The sequence below is a fragment of the Leopardus geoffroyi genome, chromosome D1, assembly GCF_018350155.1.
Source record: "Leopardus geoffroyi isolate Oge1 chromosome D1, O.geoffroyi_Oge1_pat1.0, whole genome shotgun sequence".
In the NCBI taxonomy this organism is placed as follows: Eukaryota; Metazoa; Chordata; class Mammalia; order Carnivora; family Felidae; genus Leopardus; species Leopardus geoffroyi.
In genome coordinates this window covers 69,863,712-69,889,645 of record NC_059329.1, presented here as the reverse complement: position 1 = coordinate 69,889,645, position 25,934 = coordinate 69,863,712, and the positions used below count along the sequence as shown (strand labels likewise).

General features: G+C 51.0%; 1 protein-coding gene and 1 long non-coding RNA gene across 17 annotated transcripts in view; one reads left to right on the top strand and one right to left on the bottom strand.

Moving 5' to 3' along the window:
* The window catches only part of ARNTL (aryl hydrocarbon receptor nuclear translocator like), a 106,932-nt gene that overhangs the window by 38,600 nt on the left and 42,398 nt on the right, over positions 1 to 25,934 (bottom strand). For 2 of the 15 annotated variants that reach the window (XM_045484568.1, XM_045484576.1), the window contains exons 1-2: positions 12,189 to 12,288; positions 11,045 to 11,116 (exon numbers count right to left, since the gene is read on the bottom strand). The exons of 12 other annotated variants lie outside the window; for them this stretch is intronic. The gene's annotated coding sequence lies outside the window, so the exon portion shown is untranslated. Of the gene's footprint in view, positions 1 to 11,044; positions 11,117 to 12,188; positions 12,289 to 25,934 lie in introns of those variants that run through there. One more of the 15 variants, XM_045484566.1, reaches the window with a different exon arrangement.
* LOC123601403 overlaps positions 12,241 to 25,934 on the top strand; it is a 33,276-nt gene continuing 19,582 nt past the window's right edge. For both annotated transcript variants that reach the window (XR_006714091.1, XR_006714092.1), the window contains exons 1-2: positions 12,241 to 12,350; positions 20,792 to 20,925. This is a non-coding gene — a long non-coding RNA (uncharacterized LOC123601403). The remainder of the gene's footprint in view (positions 12,351 to 20,791; positions 20,926 to 25,934) is intronic.

Here is a 25,934-nt window from a genome sequence, read left to right as displayed (position 1 = left end):
AGTACTTTCCCTCCCTGCCTACCCCCCACCCCCACCAACCCCAGAGGGCCATGGCAGGTGGCCCTTGGTCCCATCCTCCACGTTCTCCACGATGTGGTGCTGGGGCCTGGCTCCAAGTTTACTGAGGGAATGGATGAGGAGTTGCTCTAGTCTGTTCAGGTGGTGGTGGTCTCTGAGCAGAGACAAGAGGCTGGAGGGGCTCTGTCTCCTCTGCAAGTCCCTGGGCCCGCCATGGTCCCTATGACAGCCTGTGGGGAGTTCAGTTGCCTTGCTTTGCAACAGATGCATTTAGAGAATGTTCGCCCAGTAAGGCCAGGTGCTTTGAGCCTAAGGTAACAGGTGTTTGCATCGGGGTCATTCAAGGAGGATTTGTCTAGCCCCTAGGGCACCGGGGACACAGGGAGGAATCAGCAGTCCTAATGTTCAAGATCCCCTCAATCGAGTTGGAGAGACAGGATCTAAATAAAGACATGACCGCATGCTCGCTGCAAGGGGCGGAGCCAGGCTTACACTTGCACAAACAGCACAAGTCCGGGATGTGCCTCTGCCATGGTAAGTGGCAGAGATCTGCGGAGCCGTTATGACAAACTTCCAGCAGGTGGCAGTCAAGTGTCTTGAGGAAGCAGGGCCTTTCTTCCCTAGCTGTGAGGCAAACGTAAGGGACAGGAGCAGAATGGAGGAGGAAAGACTTAGCTTAGGGGCTGGTGTGTGTGTGTGTGTGTGTGGTCGGTGAGGGAAGGAGAAGGAACCAGGGTGGCGGTGAGACTTGAATTAGGGGCTGCAGATGCTTGCCTGGTGGACCGGGCTGTTGGAAGTCCTTTCTGAGCTGGGGAAAAAGCACTGACCGTGGCTGTCAGGGGCCAGGGGATCCCTGTCTGTGGCACCTGTGGACAATCCTGCTGGTAGCTCTAGATGCTTGGGAATCCCGGAATCAAGCACAAGTCAAGGAGGCTGCGTTTGGAAGCACAGGACTTGGAGGGCCAGTTGAGAGGGTCTCACGGGGGCAGGATTTGTAAGTCCTGGGGAATTCTGTGAATGAACACAAGGCTGGTTCTTGTGGAAGAAATCTTCAACACGATCAATGGAGCAGAACCTACAACATCCCAGTCTCCAGGAGCTACTGGGGGCTCTTAGTGGGATTCAGAGATCTCATGAAGAGTCATGAGACAGAGCACGCACCTCGCCCAGCACAAGTGCTTAGTAAATGTTTGCTGAATGAATGATAAAAGAGATGCCTTCTTAGACCTTCGCCAAGTCTATTACTGAAGTCTAGGAAGAAGAACCTTTCTTCTTCTTTTTTTTTTACTCTATAGAATAAGAGAGCCTGGCCCTAAAGACTCAGAGGGAAGAACACTATTTCCACCAGAAAACGTACTGCCTGAAGCTGAAGAAAGTTCTGGAAAACTTCTGCATCTTGTTCTAAAGGAAACCAAAGGATGCAGTGCTGTTATCTTGTGGTAGAATCAAGACACTGGTGTGAGGGAGAGCAGACGGGGAGGCCTGGGAGGCGCTCTGAGTTCCAGGTCAGGGCTGTGGATGGAGGCAGGCTGGCCCAGCCAGCAGGGGTGGACCCAAGGAGGGTTGAGACTCTGAGGAGAAAAGGGATATGCCTTCTCTGAGGATGTGGGCGAGGTGAGAGAAAAGGGGAAGAATACTGAGCAGGTGTTTCTCCAGAGCCGGTGGATCAGGCATGTGACGTCCCTGGCACTTTCACAAGCAGGGGCTGGGGAAGAGCTGAAACTCTCCCCCTGGCAAGGGGCAGGTGGGGCGTGGACAAAAGGGCGAGATCGTGGGCACATGAGGAGGGAGGGCGGGGCAGCGGTCAGTGCAGGGCCTCTGGAGCCAGACGGCTGGGTTCAAATCCCAGCTCTGCCACCTACGAGGTGTGCGTCCTGGGCCAGTTCCGTGACCTCTGGGAGCGGTACTTTCTCCCCCGTAAAATGAGAAGGATGCAGTCACAGACTGAATGAGCTCAGTATGGGAAAAGTGCTTAGAACGCTCATCAGGTTAACTGTGCTTACTGAAATGGAGGGCCTCACGCTGCTGAGGAAAGGAGGGGTAGGAGGCTGTGGAAAGGTAAGCTGTGATGTCAGAGAAATCAAACTCAGACGGGACACTCTGGAATGAAGGAGCTCAGAAATGGTAAGAGCAGAGTGTGTGTGCCTGCCAGTGGACATAAAGAACTTAACAGGGGGCTCTGGGGACCACGAGGGAGTCAGTGAGGGGGGCTGGGGAATGAGTGGAGGAACCTGGGCAGGGGGTGGGGGCCGGAGGAGAGGGCAGTATTTTGCAGCAGGGAGGACTCATGACAACTGGAAAGCTGAGTGGTATTTCGGGAATCCAACCCCTTCATTTTACTGCAATGAAACCAACATACAGGGAAAGAGCTCCTCCTACAGAAAGCTGGGAACAGGATCATGAGAAACTTAAGTCAATGGCTGACAGGAACAGAACTGCCCGGGAAGGTGAGGTGGAGAAAGCAGAGACAGTGATTTCCCTACAGAGACGGGCACCACAGCGGACAGCTGGCTGCCCAGGGCTGGGCGACTCCCAGCTGAGGGGTGTTGGGGGACAGGAAGTAGATGTCCCTGTTATGGCTCACCTACCATAGGTTTTGGCTGACAGGTAAGGAGGCCTCAGATGGTTACCAGGCGCCCAAGGCCCTCAAGCAATCCCCTCAACGCACTCTACTGAGCACTCATATCCACCAGGTAATTTGTACGGTGAGAAGAGTCAGGGAGTTGAGTAAGTTTCCACCACAAACTGCATGCGGCAGTCAAATTTCAATCGAGGACAATGTCCTAATCATGAAGACACCGTTAGCGTGCGGGTCCACAGTCACTCATTCGTTCATCTTTCAGCAAATATCTGCTGAGGGCATCCACGTGCCAGGCACCGTTCTCCACAGCGGGACTGCGGGCGAAGACACAAACATCCTTGTCCTCACCTGGTACGTATTCTGGGGAGGAGGGCAAGCAGAGACGAGTAAGTAAGTGATGCTGGCAGGTGGGGAGCGCTGGGGCAAGAACTCAGAGTCAGGGCGGGAGGAGCTCTGGAGACGTGGCAGCGGGGAGGTGAGGAGGTGAGGCGGGGAGGGAGGAGCACTCCAGGCCGGGAGGAGCCTGCACAAAGGCAGAGAGGGAGCCGAGGCTGTCAGGGGACCAGCCCTGGAGCAGGGTGGGCACAGACCACGTGGTGCCTGGCGGGCCCCCGTGAGGGCCTTGGTTTTGCCTCTGAGTGAAGTGGGGGGTGATGGGCCCCCACTTGGGGTTAAGCCTGGCTGCGGGGCTGAGAAGAGATGGTGGGGAGGGGGGAACCTGTGTGTGCAGGTGCACGTGGCGGTAGCGGGACTGTGTGGGTGGGTGCACCTGCTTGTGCGTGAGTGAGCGTGCCTGTGCCTGCGTGTGTGCGCACGGGTGAGCGTGATGCATGTGCGTGTGTGGGAGTGAGTGTGCACATGCATGCATGAGTGCGTTGGGGAGGCCCGCGAGGAGAGGGCTACGATGGTCTGGGGAAGGTGACACAGCTCGTTCCCAGCCCAAGAGTGCGGGCAGTGAGGAGGGCATGACAGGGCTCGGGGCTGTGTGGCCAGGTGAGGTGATGAGTTGCGGTCACTTCCTGGTATACTCTGGAGGAACAGCTGACCGGACTTTCCGATTTTTTTTCTGGCATGAGGGGTGACAGCCACTCTGTGAACTGCACAAAGGCCCCCAGGTACGGGGGTGACTGGGGGTGAAAGTCCCAATGTGAGCTCTACTTGCCAGGCTGCATGCCCTGTGTGACAGCTGGAGGAAGAGGGATCTCTTGTCGTCCAGCCAGAGGCCAGCAGCCATTGGTCGGGGAACTGTTAAGTGAGAGGCACGACGAGACATCGAAGTTGCAGGACGGAGTGCACAGCTGTGCGCTGCACTCCTGCTGCCCCTCCCCTCCCATCTGGAGCAGAGACTGCCTCCTGGTTACTGAGCATCACCCCTGCTGAGAACGGTGCTAACCCAGACGTGGCTCATTTGGTGGGCATAACAACCTTTTGGGAAAGGCATCATCATCAACATAGTGTAGAAGATGGCAATGAGGCTCAGAGAGGTACAGCCACTTGTCTGAGATCACACAGCCAGCAGGGGGAACAGACACCCAACCCCGATGTGCCCCACTGGAGAGCTGGGCCCCACATGGTTTGTGTCTTCAGTGACTCAGCAGAGAAAAGCGAAAGTAGGAGATGTAGGGCAGGGCCAGCTGAAGCCCATCCCACCTCCTTCCTATGAGGCAAGGATGTCAGAACACAGTAAGGACGTGCCCCGACCAGGGTACTGGGGGGATGGCCGGTGTGTGTCTAACAGATGGTCCTCTCCGTTTTCACTCGCAATAACTGGAAACCTTTCTGAAATGTTCTTGTCCACCTGCCCGTCCCGTGAGCACAACTTGAGGAAGACGATTTGATCTTGGGATGGATCTCAAGGCCTTCCCCCAGTGCCCCAGCTCCCAGATGTTGCTGTGAGTGTTCCAGACCCCAGAAACATCCCTGCAAGTTCCTCTTTTAGCTAAAACGGGATCTGCTTATTTGCTTTCATTCCTACGCAAGGAATAAAGCCATTATTTCAGTGATTTTGGTTTCCTTTTTCCAAGCTTTGGTTACAGCAAGTGACCGTCACATGCTCAAGGGTCTGGAAAAACATGAGTTCGTAAGGTGCTTTTCCTGGGAAAATATTCAGTGCAGGGACCACAACAAAAATAACAATGCAAAAACTGTGGCAGCAGAGACCACACGCTGGGCTTTTATGTTGTGCCAGTCAGTGTTGTTTCACTGAGTTTCCAAAGAAGTAACTAATTCTCAGAGATGTGAAGTAAATTGCCTGAAATTCTTAGCTCATGAACAAGAAAGTCATGATTCAAACTCAGGTCAGTTTGACTCCAAAGCTCTGTGACAGGTGAAGGACTCTCATCCTTTCTTAATTAGACAAAACAAAAATAAAACCTCCTATAAATCGACAAAAAGGCAAATACCTCCCTGGGAAACCAAAGGATACCAAGAGGTAAATTCACACCATTAATTCGTGTAGGCAGAGGACATAACACAACATGGTAAAGAACAGGGGCCTGGCCGGTTCTCCTTTCTGTAAAAATCTACACATGGATGTTCAAAAAAAAAAAAAAAAAGTATGTACAGGTGGGAGGGGTGAAAAAAAACCAGAGATGGCAAAGATGAAAAAAGGTGATAAAAATTACTTTTCAGACTCTTTATGTATTTGCTAAAAGGGACAGGGGAAAACATCAAAACACCTTCTTTGTCTGACAAAGGATGCCATTAAAAATTCTGATGTCGGTTACATATCCTTAATGTAAAAGGACATTAAAAAAAAATTTTTTTTTAACGTTTATTTTATTTTTGAGACAGAGAGAGACAGAGCATGAACGGGGGAGGGTCAGAGAGAGAGGGAGACACAGAACCTGAAACAGGCTCCAGGCTCTGAGCCGTCAGCACAGAGCCCGACGCGGGGCTCAAACTCACAGACCGTGAGATCATGACCTGAGCCGAAGTCGGACGCTTAACCGACCAAGCCACCCAGGCGCCCCTAAAAGGACGTTTTTAAGAGAAATCAAACAATTTTTAAATTACATTTTTATTGTTTATTCGTTATTCTTTTATGCTTTTTTAGGACCTAGTGTAGACTCCTTAAGTTCTACAAGGCTCCTGGAAGAATTATCTGTCCCGAGGTTGTCCTGCCCATTTTCAGAAGCAACCAGTTACAGAAAGTACCTTTGTGTTTCTGAACAACCGCGGATGGTACTGCTCACTGACACCCCAGTTTTAACCGGATCTGTTCACTTCTCACCACAGAAGAGGGAAATTCACCTCTCTTCTATTACCTCTGTCATTATAGGCATGCATAAGAACCTAACCTCCCATTCAGCCAACAAAGTTGCATAATTATTTTGGGCAGATGAATATTCAGCTTTCATATTTACTATGAGCATATAAATCCTAGGCGCGGTGGGGGCCATGTGGGGTATTCTGACCCCATTCCTTTGCTGCATACCTTTCTGTTTCCCTTTAGTTGTAACCTGTTCTTTTTATTTTTTTTTTTTTTTAATTTTTTTTTCCAACGTTTATTTATTTTTGGGACAGAGAGAGACAGAGCATGAACGGGGGAGGGGCAGAGAGAGAGGGAGACACAGAATCGGAAACAGGCTCCAGGCTCCGAGCCATCAGCCCAGAGCCCGACGCGGGGCTCGAACTCACGGACCGCGAGATCGTGACCTGGCTGAAGTCGGACGCTTAACCGACTGCGCCACCCAGGCGCCCCTATTTTTTTAAAGTTAAAAAAGATATGTCTAGGTATGTATATTTAACCCATCCTTCTACATTTGACTACGTCTCCCTTCAACTTATTCAAAGAAACCATTTCTTTTCACTTCAGGTTTATTCTCCAGCTAATTTATAAGCTAATACGCGCGCACACACACACACACACACACACACACACACTCCCTCTCTCATACTTGCAAAGGTTAAACAAATATTTTAATATTCTTTTCACTTTCCTGAAATTTGTGAATAATATAACATACCAACACTTATAATTTCAAACACAATCTGCATAATACCCTGACTATAACACACAAAAAATAAGTTGGTTAAAATAAGATACTACGTACAGAGTCAATATGCAAATGTTGGGCACAGCTACTCCAGAAGACACGATGAAAGATCTAATGAGGTGCTTGGACCTATTTATAACGCATAGTAAACCTCATATACTTGGTGGTTGTGTTCCTGGAAAATTCTGTATATATTAAAAGCATGCAAAAATTATGTGTGTTTGGGTGTAAAGTGAGTCAGATTCCAGGCTCGGTCAACAGGGTTCCACCTCCATGAGTGCCCACTGAACTTCAGGAGGTTGTGTAGGATGCTGGACAATCCTTTGGTCTCCGTGGGTGACATCCAGCAAATCCGCTTCCTGGAAGACAGCCCTGACCATGACCATCCCTGTCACGGCCAAATCGCCCTACACATCCCAAAGATGTCCTACAGGGGGCGCTACGTGCCCATTCAGGACCAGCAGTTGGTTCAACTCTAGGTTTTCTACAAAGGGGCAAAGAGTCACTAAGATCTTTATCCAAAGTCATATAGGAAAACAAACAGCAGTCAGGAGCTGATAAGGAGAAGGGGTTAACAGTGGAGGAAAAGGAAATTCTATTTGTAGTTATTAATTGTCAGACATAACAGAAGTGCCAGGCGCCTTTTGTTATGCTCACACGGGATCTCATCGAATCCTCCTCCTATCAACCTAAGGGGTTAGTTCTATCAGCACCTCTAATTTTCAGATACAGACACCACATTTCAGGGAGGTTAGGTCCTTGCTCAGGACCCCAAATTCGATTCTGTCCAATCCTTTCTCTATTGCTTCCAGCTGCTTTCACTCCAGGTCCCTGGGCCCGCACCTCAGGGATCAGGTCCCTCGCTTTGCTACTTAAATCTTTAGGAATGAATAACTGGGGTGCACGCTGTCTGAAAAGCAATGAACAAAAAGAAAGATGGTTCAATCCCAGCCTCTCGGCCCTCCTGGTTCAGCCACCGTGTGGCCTGTGCCCAGAGGTTTGTAAGTACAGGAAGCAGACTCCGGATGAAGCCAAAGACTCCTGAAGGAGCCCAGCCTGACCTGCCAGGGGTCAGGCCAGGACAGCCAATGTGACCGCGGGGACTTTTCCTGCCCCGGAAGGCCCATGCCTCCACAGTCCGTTCCACACTCCACAAGGTGGCAGGCAGCCCAGGGGCTGCAGCCCACACCACCCATGCAGGAAGGGCCAGACACCGAGCGAGGGCTTGGTCACCAAACCTTGAAGTGTCAGGTGTGGGGAACACTCTAGAACAGTCACTGCAGCTTCATGGCATGTCCGCCTCTGCTTATTTAACCTTCAAATCATCCCTATAAGAAGACAGTGCTATTTCCACCTTACGGAAGAGGGAACCAAGACCACAAATGCCTGGCATCTAGATACAGAGCTGGCAAGGGGCAGGGCCAAGGCTCAAGCCCAGGTCAGACCGGCCCCAAGCCCTCCCTCTCCTGCCCTTCCTGGTTTATGCACTTCAGAAAAAAACAAAAAACAAAAAAAAAAACGTGTATTTGACACCCTGCACCCGGCTTTGGACGGCAGGTGGCCATCACATCCCCCTACCCCCTAACCTCTGGGGCTGTTCTGTGAGGCTGAGCATTGGAGCAGGTACCTGAAGAGGGGGTCCATGCTTATAATCCTCAGGCACCTTTCTCCCTCGGCTTTCTGGCCACAAAACCATGAATAAGCACTTTAAACAAGGAACCCGTTGCATCAGACTTCATGTTCAGGAAAAGAAAATACAAATAGCCCATATTTGTCATCCTGATCGAAACCCACCCCACGGGGCCTGGCGGAACTGGGACGAACCCATCTGTTGATGACCGTGCACAGGCCTCTGCCCCATAGCCCGCTGTGTGGAAACAAACCCTGAGGATATTTCATAGAAAAGGGTTCGACTCAGGCTCCGGTCAAGGGATTTCTTGGAAAGTAAGTCAAAGTAGGGCCAGGCCCCAGTCTAGCGGGCCACGAGCTTACATTGGGCACCCGGCCTGTGACATGTTATAGCCCCACAGCTAAGAGCACAAGCGTTGGAGCCAGACTGCCAGGGTCCACATGTCTGCTCTGCTGCTTGCTTGTGTAACTCTGGACAAGATTTGACCTCTGTTCCTCGGTTTCTCCATTGGTAATATGAGAATAGAGACAGTACCCGCCTCACAGAGTGGTTGGAGGCGGTAATAAACGCAACTCACGTAGAGAGCCTATAACAGTGCCTGGCACATGGTGAGCACTCAGGGTGCCTGTCATTGATGGGACTACTGATTGCCATGTCACAGAAAGAACGGTTGACGGCCCTGGAGAACACAAACCCTAGTGAAGGAAAGGGGGTCAATGAGGAGACAGGGCCAAGAGGCAGATTTGGGTCAGAAAGAAGAAGGATTTTCTAACAAGCACACGTGTCCAAAAGACGGAGCAGGATGCCTGGGGTGTGGGCGCCTTGAGGAGGCCCAGGGGCCCGCCTGCCTGTCAGGAACAGTACAGATGAGGTTTTCCTGCACAGGACGGTGGCCAGAGGAAGTGACCCCTGATGCCCCTTCCCACTGGCCCATGCTAGGACTCTGATAACGAGCAAGTAAGTGCTGATAGGCAGGGTGTGGCCGAGCCGCCTGAAGGAAGCGGGGAGAGACTTTGGACCGTCTTCACGTACACAACCTTCGGGACTTTCACTTCATTTTCTCAGAACACCATCTGGGGGGTGGGGGTGGTGGCGGCAGTGGACGCCATGACCAGCAATGGCTCGGTGAAACTCAGAAGTGTTTCTTGAACACCTGCGGGGTGCCTAGCAAAGCAATTCAGAAAGCGTGAGATGTCAGCCGTGACAACAAACTATCAACATTTTCTTACTCCGGAGAATCGAACGACAGCACCATTTACTGAAGCTACTGTTACTGGGGACACGGACTGTGCAGTCATCAGGTGGGCCGGCTCCACAGGCAGCGCCTGGGGCAGGAGGACCGGGGGTCGTTCCGGCTCACAGGCAGCCTCCCAACCATCGCTCTGGCAAGGTTTTGGTGTTCTTTACCACCGAAACTTCCCCTGACCTGGTGTGCTTGGTCCTCTGGGCACAGGCGAAGACGCTGGGACACAGGGAAATGGCCAGGAGCAGGGGAGAGGGAAGGGAATACTCTGCTCCTTGAAAACGGATTCAGGAAGCATCCTCCACCATCATTTCAGTATCACCTTTGTCAACTATAAAAATGGAAAACATCCTTCAGAAGCAGAAACCATTTTATCAATGAAAAATTATCAGACGGTATAAAAACCACGATACCAATCCAGGAAAAATGATCAAATTCTGGACACGAAAGCTCACCCAGCTATTTTCCAAGGATTTCGTGTGTAATCGTGACTGCTAATTTATATGCTCTCAACTCAGAACTCAAAAGTGGGTAAGCGGCGTATCAAACCGATTAAGAAAAAAAAAAATTTTATGGAGAGGACGCCGGAGACATTCTTTGTGCCGATTTCAGTTCTTTGCCTCCTGGAAACGCCCGCCAACATTGGTGAGAACCACCGTCTGGAGTGGTTGGGGACTTACTGGGCAGGAAGACAGACCATCTCTTCTGCCTGGTAGGTTCCCGTCCCAGCCCATCGCAGTCCTTCCCCCTCGGGTGGCCTGGCTCTCTGCAGCTAACCCCTACTGCTGCTTCCTCCTGTATCTCCTCCCCGCTTGCTCCTCTCCGTGCTGACTGCTACGGCCTTAATTTAGGCCCCAGGCACGCTCCTCCTGGCCTACTCACATCCTCCCAAATCACTGGCCTCCAGCATCGCCAAGACGTGACTTTTCCAGAAGCTTCCACAGTCCAACCTTCCTCATCCTTTCTCCCCCCCGCCCCGCCCCCTCCCAGCCTCAACAAGAGAACTAACACCGAGGCGCACTTCTGCAGGCACCGTGCAGGGCATCAGCCCAGGGAAGACAGAGACAGGTGCCCGCTCACAGGCCAGCTCCCGTCCAGGGATACTGGCAGCCGAGTGCTGCACGAAGAAGGGTCCCGAAGGGCGGAAAGAAGCCACCATGAGCAGCACCTGGGAGCCCGAGGACGGGAGCCGCCAGGCTCGGCCCCCGTCCCACACGCCATCCCAGCTTAGGGCAGGGCGCCGCGCACGCTCTGGACCGCCTGTCCCTGGCCTGCGCTCCAGTCCCACACTCCCTTTGGTGTTCCCGTAAGTCTCCTCAATGATCCGCTTTGAGGGCCCCTCCAAAACCGCCGTCTCTACTTTCCCGGGCACCACTGTGGCACCATACTCTCCTCCCCCAGTACTCGGCAATCGTGCGGCACCCTCCTCCTTTGGCAACCTCCCAGCATCCATGAGGCTTTTCCAAGTGGGTCGGAGAGCAGCTGCTTTTACCTTTGCCTCGGTGTCCCAATACACAGATTCCCAAGTCCCCCTCACCATTCCCCCCACTCAACTCGCCGGCTGTTGTACTCACACAGCCCTGTCTACTTGAGCACGTGGCGGCCACTGGCCCGTCTTGATGTCTGCCTGCCCGAGGCTGGGAACGCTGAAGGACAGAAATCACATCTGTTTAGCTCGCTGGCTCCGGGCCTGGCACAGGAGGGCCCCGTTAGAGCCCCGCTCCGCCATGACTCGCTGAGGAGCCCTGGGAAAGCCGCCCTCCTCCCTGGGCCTCAGCTTCCCCACCTAGACTAAGATGTACTCAGAGCTAGAGGGTCCCTGACGCCTTGCCCAGCTCTGACACACCACGAGAACACAGGCCACGAAGCACCAGCTGCGTGTCTTTCCTGACTGTGCGGGTAATAATCACTCAGTGATATCACCCTACAGCTCCTCTGGGTGGCACGGATCTGCCATTGCGAGGAGCGAAAACCCGGGAGCAGATACCCAGTGCTGGGGGGCGGTGGGGGGGGGGGGGTGTGCGCTTGTACCGCTAAGTATAATGGACAGCGAGGAGTGATTTTCTCTCCCTTTGAGAACATAAGTACACTCTTCTATATTTATACACCCCATCTCCTAATTTAGGCAGTGTAGAACTTTTTCTGATCAGCACTCACTTGCCAATAATCTCGCTCTACATCTAAATGAAGACTAGGAGTCATATAAGTTCACAGATTGAATGGATGGCTGATTTACAAAGCCCTTAAAATGTGGCTGCAGGCCGACGCTGGCAACCCCATAATTAGATATGGCATGCTCTGCGATGATGTATTTTTTACTGTTTTTTAATAACTCAGTTCTCCTTCTGGGATGAGGGGAAAAATGGAATTTGTTAAAAATAAATCGAGATTTAGTGGCTTTTCAGCCTTCTGCTGCTTGTTGCTCACAATATTCTATAAATAAAAGCAGCCCGGCCCTATAGTGCACTGTAAACACCCACAGACACTCAGAGCCAAATTCTTCCAATTATGACCCTGTGCCAGTTGCCAAGCTACTGCAAGGACCCACTTGAAAGGCGGCCATCTAGGCCATCTTCTGATTAAGCCGCCCTGTGACAAGGAGGAGGGCCTGCCGCTTTGGCACTGTGTCTAGTCTGAGATAATTGTTCCGTTTTCTTGAAATTAAGCCCTTTTCTCGTGATCGAATTACAATTCAGAGGTAGATGAGAAGCTAACCACCTGTCCATCCGTCCATCTGCCTGGGTCACGCGTGTGCCTGAGATCCTGGGCTGTTACACGCCGGACTTCCATCAGGCGGCAAAAGTGCCTTCACGACAGCGTCTTTAACTGCACTGAGCAAATCAAGGTCAAATAAAAGTGGGTCAGCAAAGAACATGACAGGTGAGTCACAGGCGGCCTGCCCTTCTACTCAGCAGCTTTCCTCACTGATCAGTTTGGGTCCCTCTTGTCCAATGCGGCAGACTGAGACGGTCATTTAAAAATCCGTATTAGACCCCGCGAGGGACGACGCGGTCAGGTCGACTGCTCTGGGGCTCAAATGCCATTGCACAAGCTGGGGCTGCCCCGGCTGCCCAGCTTTCGTGTGGCCGCGACCCGCCCTTGAAACACTGCATGCAGGGAATCAGGGGATTGCCGCGTGCCACGGTCTCACTGAGAGAGAAATTACTTCCAGTTCCTTAGGAACCGGAATGCTCAGGGCAGCACTGAAGCACAATGGGCTCCGGCTAGAAACCAATCACCCTCCCTCCTCCCTTCAGTGGCAGTTCTCCTGCGGGAGTGCTCCGAGGGGAGCACGAACCCCAGCAGGCCCAGGAGGCCTGCAAAAGGCCCCAGGCCACAGATCCAGCTGCAGAGGCTCAAACACCGAATGGGGAACCAATCGGTGAGTTCTCCCAAAAGAGAACTGATATGATAGGTGCTCTGTGGCCAGATTTTCCAAACTCAAAACTGGGACCTACACTGAAAGGGGTAGAACTGTTTACAGCTGGAAAGTTTGGGACCTGGGGGTCACAAAACACAGAGCCTCATTAGAGAGGTCTCCCGTGGGTGTCCCATCTAAAGTGGCCCTTCCTTGGGGCGCCTGGGTGGCTCAGTTGGTTAAGCGCCCGACTTCGGCGCAGGTCATGATTTCACGGTTTGTGAGTTTGAGCCCCACGTCGGGCTCTGTGCTGACAGCTCAGGGCCTGGAGCCTGCTTCGGATTCTGTGTCTCCCTCTCTCTGCTCCTCCCCTGAACACACACTCTCTCTCTCTCTCTCTCAAAAATAAATAAATGTTAAAAAAAAAAAAAAAAGATTTTTAAAGTGGCCCTTCCTATAACTCACTTACCATCTGGGGGTCCTCATTTCTTAATTTCTGAAATGGTCTCTTTTCTTTGGGCCCCCCTCTGATTAGAAGGTGAGCCTCATGAGAGGAGAGACCCCCTCTGTCCTGTTCTCAAGTATTTCCAGGACAGCTAGAATGGTGGCTGGCTCATGGTAGGTGCTCGATAAATATTCATTGAGTAAACGAATCCATGCCAGACCTCTGGAAGACCATTCTGCCTACCAGTGTCTCTCGATGTTCATGGCCATGGTATGAGGGGAAATCATTACCTCTTCTGTAACAATGAGAAAAGCAAGGCTCAGAGAGGGTGCATGTTTTTCCCAGGGCTGCACATCTAATGCGTTCATGGAGCTGGGATTCCAAGCCAGGCGTGAAAAGTTCTAATCCTGGCTTTGAAGTGAGCATCTGTTGCTTTTATAATTTAGAAAAAGCAAAGGAGAAAAACTTTAGAGGAAAAAGTACGCATCAGAAAAAGCTTTACATCAAATGATCTAACATATGACAGATTCAGTTCCTGTGCCCTAAAAGCCCAGCTGCAGAGGGCATCGGCACCACAGGCCCGTAGCCAGAGCGGGAGGAAGGGCTCTGGGGCCCCCATTGTGGAAGGTCCATTCCTGTCTTTCCGCGGGGCTCCAAAGGCCAGGCAGGAAAGGGAGAAGCCATCAGCAGTGACACCCATGACTCCTATCGCTGTTAGAAACAGCAAGCTTATTCCAGAATTTGCTGGAAAGTTTCCAAGGAGAGGCCTGCAAGCAAATTAGAAGACTGCGGAGTGTTTGGAATCTGACTTCCCTTTATACCCATACCTTGAAAATTGGAATGAATAAAAAAAAAAAAAAAAAAAAGGAAAGGAAGCATACTTTTTAAGACTGAAATTTCAAAAATCTTAAAATTGAAAAGCAGAGATTTACATATATCTCAATTTAGAACACTGAACCCTGCTGACGCTAAGCTTCTGAACCTTTATAATCTGTATATCACAATAAAATTCCTATTAGTCTGATGATATTTTGGGCCAAAACTCCTCCCCGGCCTGTCTGCTAGATGCAGGCAGTGGTTTGAATTGATGTGTAAATCAGCAGGTCGGTCCATCAAAATGACTGGCCAACTCTAGTGCGTGGATACATTTCTCAAATATGGGAAAGTAATGAAAATGGCAACTAGTATCGATAAAACAGGTTTTTCCAAATGCTACCAGGACAACCTGTGAATACAAACACCCTACAGAAAGAAAAGCCCCTCCTGATTGTGAATGAGGGGTGGCAGGACTAAAGAGAACCACATAAGCTAACCTTTCGGAACAGAATTTCTTAGCTACAATTAATTTCTGGGTGGGCTTCGGGGCAGGTATCTCATTAACAATATTCGTCTTGAGAGTATTTACCACGTGCATTTTTTGGAGAGAGGCTCCGTAAAATTCACTAGATTCACAAACTGATCTGTGACCCCAAAAGACAGGGATCCCCACCAGCCCTCTCTGCTGCCTCTCCTGTTTTCTTTGGACAATCCTGTAACATAAACAACAAGATGGCTTTCAGAGTAGACAAGATGACATTGACAGTCAGGGAAAATCGCCCAAGCTCTTGCCTGAACAGCCCGACCACTGGGACTGCTCACATCAATGAGTGAAAAGAGGTCACTGGCTGGAAGGGACTGGGGGGCTACTGAGCTTTACCTTGAGCCCAGTGCCCAGAAGAGACCAAGAGAGCAAACTTAGTGACCAATGTGTCTTAGGCAAGATGAACTTGGGAGAAACATTGTGAGACAGGAGAAGGAATAAGGGCTTGACAGCCAGGCAGGGCTACCTTCAACCTGGCCACGTAGCTTTGAGATAAGGATGATGACCATGACAATGGCGATGATGATGCAAATACTTATATACTTGTGAAATAACATATGCTGTCAAATTTTCACAGCAACACATGAACCTTCTCTGTATTATCTCCATTTCCTATATCTGGAAAAAGAAGGTGATGAAGATTAAGTGGCATGCCCAAGGTGCACTGCGAGGTTGGGATTCCAACCTGGGTCTGTGCGACTCTAAGCCCACGCTCTCAACCACTAAGGTCCACCGCACTGCCAAGCCTTGGCTTCCTCATCTGTGAAAAGGTTAATAATACTCACCCTGGCAGGGTGGTAAGGGTTGGACAGAATGCAAGGGAAGTGTTTAACACAGTACCTGGCACACAGGAACTCCACAGGGTAGCTATTAATGCAATGTAATGCGATGGCATCTGGACCTTTGGAAGAGAGAAGAAGGATGGTGGGAGGTGGGCATCTGGCTATACAGATGGTGCAGCATTTCACTTCACGGGGTTCGACAAACAGGATTAGGAACTTTGGACCAAGGCTTCAGAGCCTGGGATGGCATATTCTCGGGAACAGAGAAGGGACACCGCAGCAGGATGGGTAGGAATGTGTTTACTCTGAGATGAAAGGCTTTTCTTTGAAAGTTGGAGAGGACTGGGGACTTTTTGGAAGGAGGAATAAGTCAAGCCTCAAAAGAAAGTTTTCAAGAGGCAGCGCCAAACAGCACGGCTATTCCTGGGCTACAAATACATGCCCACCGACCACCCGACTCTCTGACACCCGAGGGAGAAGAGTCCCTGTGCAAAGTGTTTGCAGCAAGGGAGATGCCGAATCCCCAGGTTATTGGTAAACCCTGTCCGGAACGTGGGCAGAGCAGAGGATCTGTTGTTACAGCAAGTCTCCTTTGGAAGTCAATATGAAGAAAAGTACCCATTGCAAGCGAGAACCAAAGATTTAGTGTGGCTTGTGGTGTGTAAGAGCAAAGGGCCTGTCTGTGGGAAAAAGCATCCGCCTCCCTGACATTGCCATCTTGACTACCCTCTTATTGAAAGACTGAACGGGGGAGTCTGGAGAGCCGCAGAGTCGCTCCTCAGAGAGCCAATGGCACTGCAGAGAACGTGCATCCCAGGGCTGACGTCTGCCGGGGGAGAAGAACATCACGGAGTATCGCCAGGCTCTCCCCAGACCAGCTTCGCCCCTGTGTTTCTTAGAAAGGAATTGCTCTACCAAGTTACCCCAACAGGCACCAAAGACGATCAAAGGTCCCCACACCCTGTCACGGGTCCCCTCTCCTCCGTTCCCACAGCCCGACGCAGGACGCAGCATCAATTTCCTGGACCAAATTAACTGCCTCTAACTAGTTCTGCTGCCCCCTCCTACAGTCCAGCCCCCACACTGCCACCAGCTGGCTTTCTAAAATAAAAGTGCTGACCACGTCACTCACCTCCTGAAAGATGTCTACTAGATTTGCACTGCCTACGGAATAAACACCAAAGTCTTCACTTGCATTAATTCATTCATTTTTTTTCTCCCCCTCACCAATCTAATGTGTGATGATCACCTCCTGCGCGCCAGGCTCTGTTTTATGTCCTGGAGATAGAGTGGTGAATGAGACAGGTAAGGCAGGCACCCGTCCTCGTGGATTTACATTCTAGGGCAGTAAGACAAACACTAACGAAGACAAACAGATACAGAGGTCAGGTAATAACGGATGCTAATAAAGAGAAATGAGGCAAGCTGAGAGGATCGAGGGATCAGTTAAAGGGTGGGGTAGGACAGCGCATTTTAGTCCTTGAACACGGTGACTAGAAGTCTGTTCCTGTCCGGCCCTCATTTGAACGGACAACAGAGTGCAGCGAAGGTGAGCCAGGCAGAGATGTCGGAGAAGACAGATTCGGGGGGAGATGAGCAAGGGCAAATGCCCCGAGGCAAGAAAGAGGAACAGCAAGAAAGGCACAGTGGCTGGAATGGAGTGAGCAAAACAGAGAGGTCTAAAAGGAGAGATCAGAGAAGCAAGAGGGGCTGGCAGGCCATGGCAAGCAGTTCTATTCCAAGGACGCCGGGAAGCCGTCGGAGAATTTGGGCAGGGAAATGATACCATCTGATTTACCTTTTAAAAGGTCACTCTGCCTGATTGTGTGCAGCACTGGCAGCAGTGGGGCCCGAGCGGAAGCAGGGAGACCTGCTGCGAGATGGGGGGCATCTGGAGGAGGGGAGGGAGGGGCGGTGCTTTCAGGGTGCACTCTGATGGGAAACCTGTCAAGAACTGTCCGCAGACAGCGTGAAGTGCAAGGTTTGGAGCAGGATCCAAGGTGATGCCGATAGGCTGGGCCTGCGTAACCAGGGAAATGGGCCTGCCACGTAAAACGGGGAAGCTGGGGGAGGGGCAGGGTTATGATTTTGCCTTTTTTCCTCCTGTTAAGAAGAAAAATACCAAGACTTGTATTTAGTGGCGTTGGGTCTGGGATACCCGTTAAACATCAACGCGTGGATGCTGAGTGGGCAGCGGGTATGCGGGTTGGGGCTCCGGAGAAAGGTCCGAGGGCGTCGTCGTCCCGACGACCACCAGGTCCTCCAGCTGTTGGCCCCAGCTCCAGACACGCGGCCAGGCGTCACTTCCTCCAGGCTCTGGCCTCCTCCTGTCTGGAATGTTCTGCCTGCACACTTCTGCAGTGTAGACTCTTACCAGTCCCTTAAGACTTGCTCAAAAGTCACCTCTTGTCTATGAGGCCCCTCCTGACTGCCCAGGGGAGAGCGCCTAAGCCCCTCCTTCTCCCACAGCGCCCTGTCACGTACCCCGATGGCCTTGTGTCACCCCTATTTTCGCCCTTCCTCGCTGTGAGCTTCCCGAGGGCAGTGAGTGCAAGACTATTCCTCTGTGCACCCGGACTCCTAACATAAGGCCTGGGCACGGCAAACGTTTGCCAAATGACCGGAGTTCTCCTCTCTGTGAAGAGACGCAAAGGAGCCACCCGCATGCAGGCTGGTGGACACTGCCACTGCTGTCCGCAAGGGGACGGGGGGGGGGGGGGGAGTCAGGCGTCACCGCAGCACTGCCACCGCTCAATGTGGTAGAACGGTGTCTGCCTTCGAGCAGTTTCCCAACAGCACGCGGGAGCTTCGAGAAATCCACGAGCCGAGTATCTCAGGATGTGGTGAGGTGTCGTGAGCACCGCACCTGAGAAACATGTGTCGGGTCTCACTGCAGGAACCCCCAGCGAGTCCAAAACCAAAGCACTCAGGAGTCAGAGACGGAGGGAAGGAAACAGCCCTCGTGTACGTGGACTCCTGTCCTCCGGACGGTGAGCCCGGAAGCAGGTCCTACTTGCCTTCTTTCGTAGACACAGGCAACGAGCATCCGAGAGGTTAGGTGATTTGCCCAGGGTCACAGAGCCGGGAAGTACGGGAACCAGGATTCACACTCAGGTCTTGGCCAATCCAGCGCCTGCGTTCCTTCCGGCAGATCATACCATAGGCAGGATCCTTAGGGACCCCCTCAACCCCACAGTGTGCCAAGGATATGTAATTCTGGGGAGGGGATGTGATCTACCCACTGTGACTGAGGAGTCACTAAGCCCCTGACTCCTGGGCTGGGCTCCTAGAGCACTGCACGTGCCCGGTGCCAGGCATTTCTTACAGGGCACAGGCAAAGCCGAGTACAAAGTTTTAACAGTCCAACCTATCTGCTCAAGTGCCCTAGAAATAAAAGCGAGGGATGGGGCGCCTGGGTGGCTCAGTCGGTTAAGCGTCTGACTTCGCCTCAGGCCATGACCTCGTGATTGTGGGATTGAGCCCTGAGTTGGGCTCTGCACTGACTGTGCGGAGCCTGCGTGGGATTCTCCCTCTCTCTCTCTCTCTCTCTGCCCCCTCCCCACTTGTGCTCACTGTCTCAAAATAAACTAAAACAAAACAAAACAAAAAAAGCGAGGGGAATGGGAAACTGTTATTTTGTACCAACTATTCCTGTGATCCTGGGACCCCATCAACAGGTGGGAAGCCAAGTGAGAACGCCGTGAGTGCACGGAGAGGGTCACAGAACCAGCCCTGTGAACCGAGCAGACTACCATGTGGCAGCCTTCTCATTCCTCTGGGCAAGTGTTCGCTGCCCACCTACTGTGTGCGAGACACTGAAGAAAGTAGCACAGGACAGGGAGAAGAAGCCCGGCGTTGAACCGTGGCTCCCCGATGTGTGTTACAACCAGCACATCGACCTCTCTAAGCCTACTTTCTTCATCTGTAAAGAAGAGCCCTGTTTCACAAAGCTGTTCTGGCTACTGAGTGGGGTGACCCATGCCCCGGGTATACGGCAGTGACCCAGTCAGCACCGAATGGCCGGGAGTTTGTTCATTGCTGAGAAAGCAAAAGAGCTTTACTCATGCTGGAGAGAAAAGGAGTGGACGAAAAGGTAGCCACACCAAAGCTCTTAGCAGGACTGAAGTAGCATCAACCCTCTGAGGATTTACCAAAGCATAAAGAAATCCTTTAAGAAATTTTGAGGCGCTGAAATATCTTAAGGCAGGGTGGGGAGAAGGAGAGGCAGAATGAAAGGAAAAAGGAAAAGAGAGAGAGGAAGGATTTGAATAGATCAGTGCATTGGTAAGAGTCAATGAAGTTAACATATATATACACATACAAAATAATGTCATTTGATTGCTGACGGATAGAGTTGCCTATTCATTATGTATATTCTTCTCCGTCAAGCTCCTATTCAATCTTCAATACCCTACTTGCTTGATAATTTCTTCCACCACCCCCCCCCATTCACCTGGAGGTTAATTAATCTTCGCTCTGTTAGTTGATTCTTACAATGTACACGTTACATGGTCTCTGCTCATGGGTTCCCCTACCTAACAGTGAGTTCCTGAGAGCACATGTTGTATATGATCCATCTTGATGGCCTTCCTCTGTCCCTAGGATCCCCAGCCAGCAGCCAGCAGGTTGGAGCATCCCCAGAGGAGAACCTTCTCTCTACAGCAGGAAAAGGAGCCAGGACTCATATTTATAAGTATCCATTCTATGCTGAACATTTGAGAAGCACATTCCAAGTCTTAATTCATATATTCTTCAAAATGCCCCATGAGGGAATTATTATCCCTATTTTGTAGAAGGGAGACACTGAGGCTCAGGGAGGTGAGGTCAACAGCCAAAGTTTCATACTGCTAGTAAAAGTGATGAGGCCAGGATTTGATTCTCGGTCCATCAGACTCCAGATCCCCTTGTTTTCAGTAGACCAGCCCACCTGCATGAGTCTAGTGAAGCTGAAGGCATCCAGAAAGGATGAGTGGTCTGGACATCGAATCTCCCTGCAGGCTCATAATGAGGTTAGTGCTAAGGAGCTTTGACCAACACAGGGTAACCTGTTAGCAAAAGCCAGGCACCAGGTCAGAGGGACAGAGAGGAGGCCTCGGGAGAAGACAGAATTCTAAATTTCAGATACAGTTAGCAAATAGCAAATTGACCATCTCCCCAGACCCATCCTGTCTAAGGAGAAGAAGACACATTCTGTGTCAGCAGTTCTCAACCACATGTGATCAGTTAAGTCCCCTGGTCCAGAATTCACAGATCCTTTCTAAACACTGGGGAAACATTCAAGAACACGATCCTAAGTGTTAGCGCTCCTGGGGGAAAGCTGTGGACAGAAGTGACCACAGGACATCTGGGAATGTCACTTCCTTGTCCTTTCTCCAGCCCCAGCCCAGTAAGGGAAACTTCCGTGGTGCGCTGTAGGCTCAAAGCTACATCTCAGCCTCACAGGGGTCTGACTCCACTGCATTTGGAGGATCTGCGTCCAAGAGACTCTTCCTTACCAGGTGCAACACTCAGTAAGTCAGATCTTCTTTGGGCCTAAGTGTCCCCAGATATAAACAGGGGGAGGAGGAGAAAGCCTGCTTCAAAGGGAGGTCGTAGGGACGCTACGAGAAAACACATGTGGGAAGAATCTGTCCATGTCAAACGGCGTTTAGATGTAAAGAAGGGGTGCTGGGAATCGTGGGGTACCTCACCACATCACCTGCTGCCCCCCTCCCCAAGCGTCCTGGGCTTAAGGCCCGGCACTCCCGGGTGCAGCTCCTTCAGTGCTGAGCTGGTCTCCGTACCGATGGTTCAAGGGAGAACACAGGAGCGCTGGGAGAGCTATGGAACAGGAAGCTGTGATTTGGCCCTCCTCTTCCAAAGGCTACCAGGCACAACAGCCCTTAAATAAGTAGTTAACAATTGGCTACAACAGTTGAGGAACATTTTTGTCATCATGCAGGATGATAACCATCACCAAAATCAAAATATGAAAATCATTTAATTAAACCTATAGACTAAGACAAATGTATCATTTTGATGGCATATTTGTGAGTTTTTAAAGTTTTAAGTGTTTAAGCAAAAAAAAAAAAAAAAAAAAGAAATAAAGCTAGATAATTAAAGTTATAATTGGGTACTCTTGGGAGAAGCATGAATTAGTACAGCCTTTTGGGAGAGCAATTAAGCAATATTGATTCAAATTTTATTTAAAAAAAAGTTTTAATGTTTATTTTTGAGAGAGAGAGAGCATGAGCAAGGGAAGGGTAGAGAGACAGGGACACACAGAATCTGAAGCAGGCTCCGGGCTCTGAGCTATCAGCACAGAGCCCAATGCAGGGCTCAAACTCATGGACCGCAAGATCATGACCTGAGCTGAAGTCGGATGCTTAACTGACTGAGCCACCCAGGCGCCCCTGTATTGTTTCAAATTTTAAATTCAAACTATTTAAGTTGGAAGTCCCACTTCTTGGTGCCTATGCCACAGAAAATCGCATGTAAAAGTTCACAAGCGTGTACAACAATTCCCACATCAGCAGCCGTGGTGATGGCAAAAGATCAGAACCTGGGTGTCCACCAGCACGGGAATGATTAAACCAACTTGAAATGTATCCATACCATGGAGTACGGCTGCCAAACATAAGGCACGTCTACCTGTACGTAGCGACTTGTAAAGATGACCATAAGCACTGACAGTCGGCCACTGAAAGGAGAGCTACAGGATGGTACAAATAGAGAAATTCCATTTTTACAAAACAAAAGTGAAAGTGCATACGTTGGAGATAAGGGCAAAGGAGGTAGAAGGAACACAAGCGAATGAAAAAGTCCAGGACTATACCCAACAAAGTCTCAACTGCCCATCGGTGGAGAAGGCTGGAGGTGGAGAAGTCACGAAGACTTCCTTCCTTCATGCGAGTGCACTTTAGTGTTGTCTGAATCTGATACAAGTGTAGACTCCTTTGTGATGACAAAAACAAACAAAAATAGCCCTAAAAGGTCATGGAACGATGATAATTTTTAAAATTCCAGTGCTTGCAAGCACTCCCCTAAAGTAAGCACCCCAGGACGTAGCACAGCCTCTCCATCTCTGCCTGTGGCCACCGGCCCTGTGCACACCCCTGGGCTTGCCCAGGAAAAGACTACAGGTGGGGATCGTCTCCAGGACTGAGAATCTCAAATCCCTCAGCTATTTCAATAAGAATTCTACCAAATTACAACTATTTCAACAAGCTGGCTAATAAAAAGGACTAAGTGTCTTAGTCAAATTTTATAACATCATAAATTACTGAATTCAAGTTCACTTGTTGGCAGCCTCTCTTAAATAGGGGCCATCAAAATTGATATCCTGCATTACCCAACATTGCATGTTGACTGATTGAGTCTCCACTGAAGAGTTCTTAAAAACTGCTTAATGAGGAAATCCCACGGGCAGGAGAGACGGTGACTCCCCCAAATCCCAAACGGGCCTATGTAAAACACTATAGTCACTTGGGTTCTCATAAAATCCCAGCTTATGGGGTGAAGTAACCTTTCTATCTATGGCCAAAGTTGCTGATGAAACAAAATAATCCTAAATCAATTCAGTGTCTACGAGGTATTGGGTTACGTTTAGGAGAGACCGCCCAGTCCGTGACCTGCAGGCCAGGTGAGCAGCTGGGCAGGGCTGGGCAAGGGTGGGTAAGGGTGAGCAGCTGGGCAGGGCTGGGCAAGCCAGAGAAGCCACTGGAGGAGGGACCGCCACTCTTCCCCAATGCCATCAGACCTCTGATTTTTCACGCAGGTTAGAAATCCAGATTTCTAGACAATATCTACCACGTGTCAAGTGTTGGCCACATATTCCAAAGTTTTACAATGTCGTGAGCACTGACAAAATACATCTGCCGGCCAGATGCAGCCCATGAATCAAGTTCTCAACCTCAGCCTGAAACTATCTACATTTTCTTAATGGGTCATCTTTGTGCAATTTAATTTTTAGAAGGATGGGAGGAGGCAGGCAAATAATATGGAACGAGAGTCAAGTGTTTGATAAGTAAGAAAATATTTCTAACGTACTTGAGGAAACAATGGTAGTTGTCTGGGTCAAATTCTGAAGAAATTGTTAAAATTTGTTGGCTATACCAGGCATGAGACACTTGAGAGGGAGAACTTCCCAGGTCCAGAGCAAATTTCCACAATTTACTGTCAATGGATCTCCAAGAACTTACTCGACTATGTTTATCGTAGGACATTGAAAATAACAACATCAAGTACAGATGCTAGGTGTCACTCAGGCATTCGGCATCCGGGAGCACCAGTGTGGGTCATGCAGCCTCTGGGCAAGATTCCAAGAGAGGCCTGACGAATCTCCCTCCAGAACCAAAACCAAACTCAACCAAGACTTTAGAGTCAACATCAGAAAACTGTGCTTATTTTTCCCAAAGCCAAAAAAGTCACAGCTATATTTGTGCTAATAACAATATCTGCACATAAACTGCAACTCACAAAGCGCTTTTCCGAAGCACTAGCTCACTCCTCGGAGCCTTTAACTGCATCGTAGACTTTGTATCTCGTCCAAAGTCGTCTTACAGTTACTGCTAATGATACTACTTTTCAAAAGCGACAATGATAACAGATTATTTGGCATTTGCTACATGCCAGGGCTAAGCACATTTTCATTTCCCCTTCACACGAGCCTCACAGAGGTGATCACTAGGATCACCATCCCGTGCGGCAGGGGAGGAAACCGAGGCCTACAGAACTTGGGTGGGCAGTCTGAGTTACACCATCAGCAGGCACAGAGCTGAAATACTGAAGCAGGTCTGCTGGGGCCCGTGCTCTAAGCCAATCTCAATTTGCTGCTGGCAAGTGTACCCAAGGCGTGGCCAGGGTCCTTCTGCTGCTCCTCCCCCACACCCATTTTCCCCACTTGGTCAGAAGCCATTTTTTTTATTTTTATTTTTCCCACTCAAAACTGGTATGAATCACTCTGGGCTCAGCCAGCCTGGCCCTACAGGGCCCCAGAGGCCTGGTGAGGTGCCCCTGGGGGACCGGCTTCCTCGCTGCCAGCTTAAGGAGGGTAGCCAGGCCTGCTGGGGTCTAGATGGGGCTTTCACGTCACCGCTGTCTGAATAGGGTCTGGGAAGCAGGTGCTGACAAGTCACAACAACCCTGTGAAACGGTCACTGAGGTACCAAAGAGGTGGGTGGAGGAGAGGGGAGGCGCCTGCAGCTTGGGAAAGGAGAAAATATTTATTTAGCCAACGGCTATGAAATATCTATTATTCGAGGCCCCATACCAGACCCGTGAAAGAGGGAGACACTGTCTCCAATGTGCACAAGGATAAATTATGCAAACAAAAACACGGAGCAAGAAACACACACACAGCCCCGTTCATACACATACACTCACCAACACAGGCACACGCACACGCAAACTGCATCGTCCAGCAGCTGCCTTAAGGGCAGCTTAAGGCGGTAACCTCTGTGCTCCCTTCCCCAATTCCACAGACCCCTCGGCCCTGACTACGCAAGGTACTGCCCTGCCACAGACACCACGCCACAGCTGGTCCCCAGGGGTGCCAGAAGGACAAGGAGGGCAGGCACACAGATCACGATGGCCCTCGGTGGTCAGAGCCATCCCCCAGAGTGTGTGCAGGGCCACAGGAAGGTGCTGGCTTATCCTAAGGGGAGAACAGGGTCCACTTCCTTACAAAAGGGGGAGGAGGTGGAGAAAAAGACAAAAGGAGTGGTCCTGGGGGTCTGAGACAAAGGCATCCCGGCAAGGCACAGACCCTCAGCACAGCGGCTCTGACATGGAAACAGGTGAGGGGTACAGGCTAAAGCGTGTGGGGGCCCTGGGGAGCCCCTGTGGCCCATCTCGCCAGATGCCCGTGGTGCAGGGGGCAGGGAGAAAAAGCGGGACGTCAGGCAGGCTGTGGGGCAAGTCCGTGTGGCACACCTACCTACAGGGCAGACCCCCACAGTCCTGGGTTCACCGGGCTGCCCAGTGGAGGGGCAAACCTTCACCGATCTACAACCACACAAGTAAACGAAAACCGGCCTCTCTGGCAAGCACTGCAAATGAGCGGGAGTGCAGGCTGCGGGTACGCGTGGCAGAGGGACCGCGGTGCAGGAGGGAAGGGGAACGGCGCCAACCTGGTCGGCACATGCAGCAAACCCCCGCTCACATGTCCCGTGTTGATCTGGGCCTCAGTCCCCTCAGAGGGGGCGTGTGGGATCATTATGATGACACTTGCCGCAGCCAACACCTGCCGAGGCCCTGCCACCACGTGCCTGCCCGCCAAGCACTCTGCCTGGGCTTGCCAAACAGCCAGCGAGCCATAAGCGGTATGTGACGAGAACGGTGATGGTGACGATCAGACCCAGGTTTCTTATCGGGGAGGTCAGCGGACGCTTCCTAGGAGGCGGCACATCAGTGGAGGTCTGAAGGCACAGAGTGGGCATGGACCAGATAAACCAAAAGGAAAATGCATCCATGCGGCGGGTAGCTTTTAAAAAGTCCCTGAGGACACCTCCGGATGAGGACAGCAGCTCCAAGTGCCAGC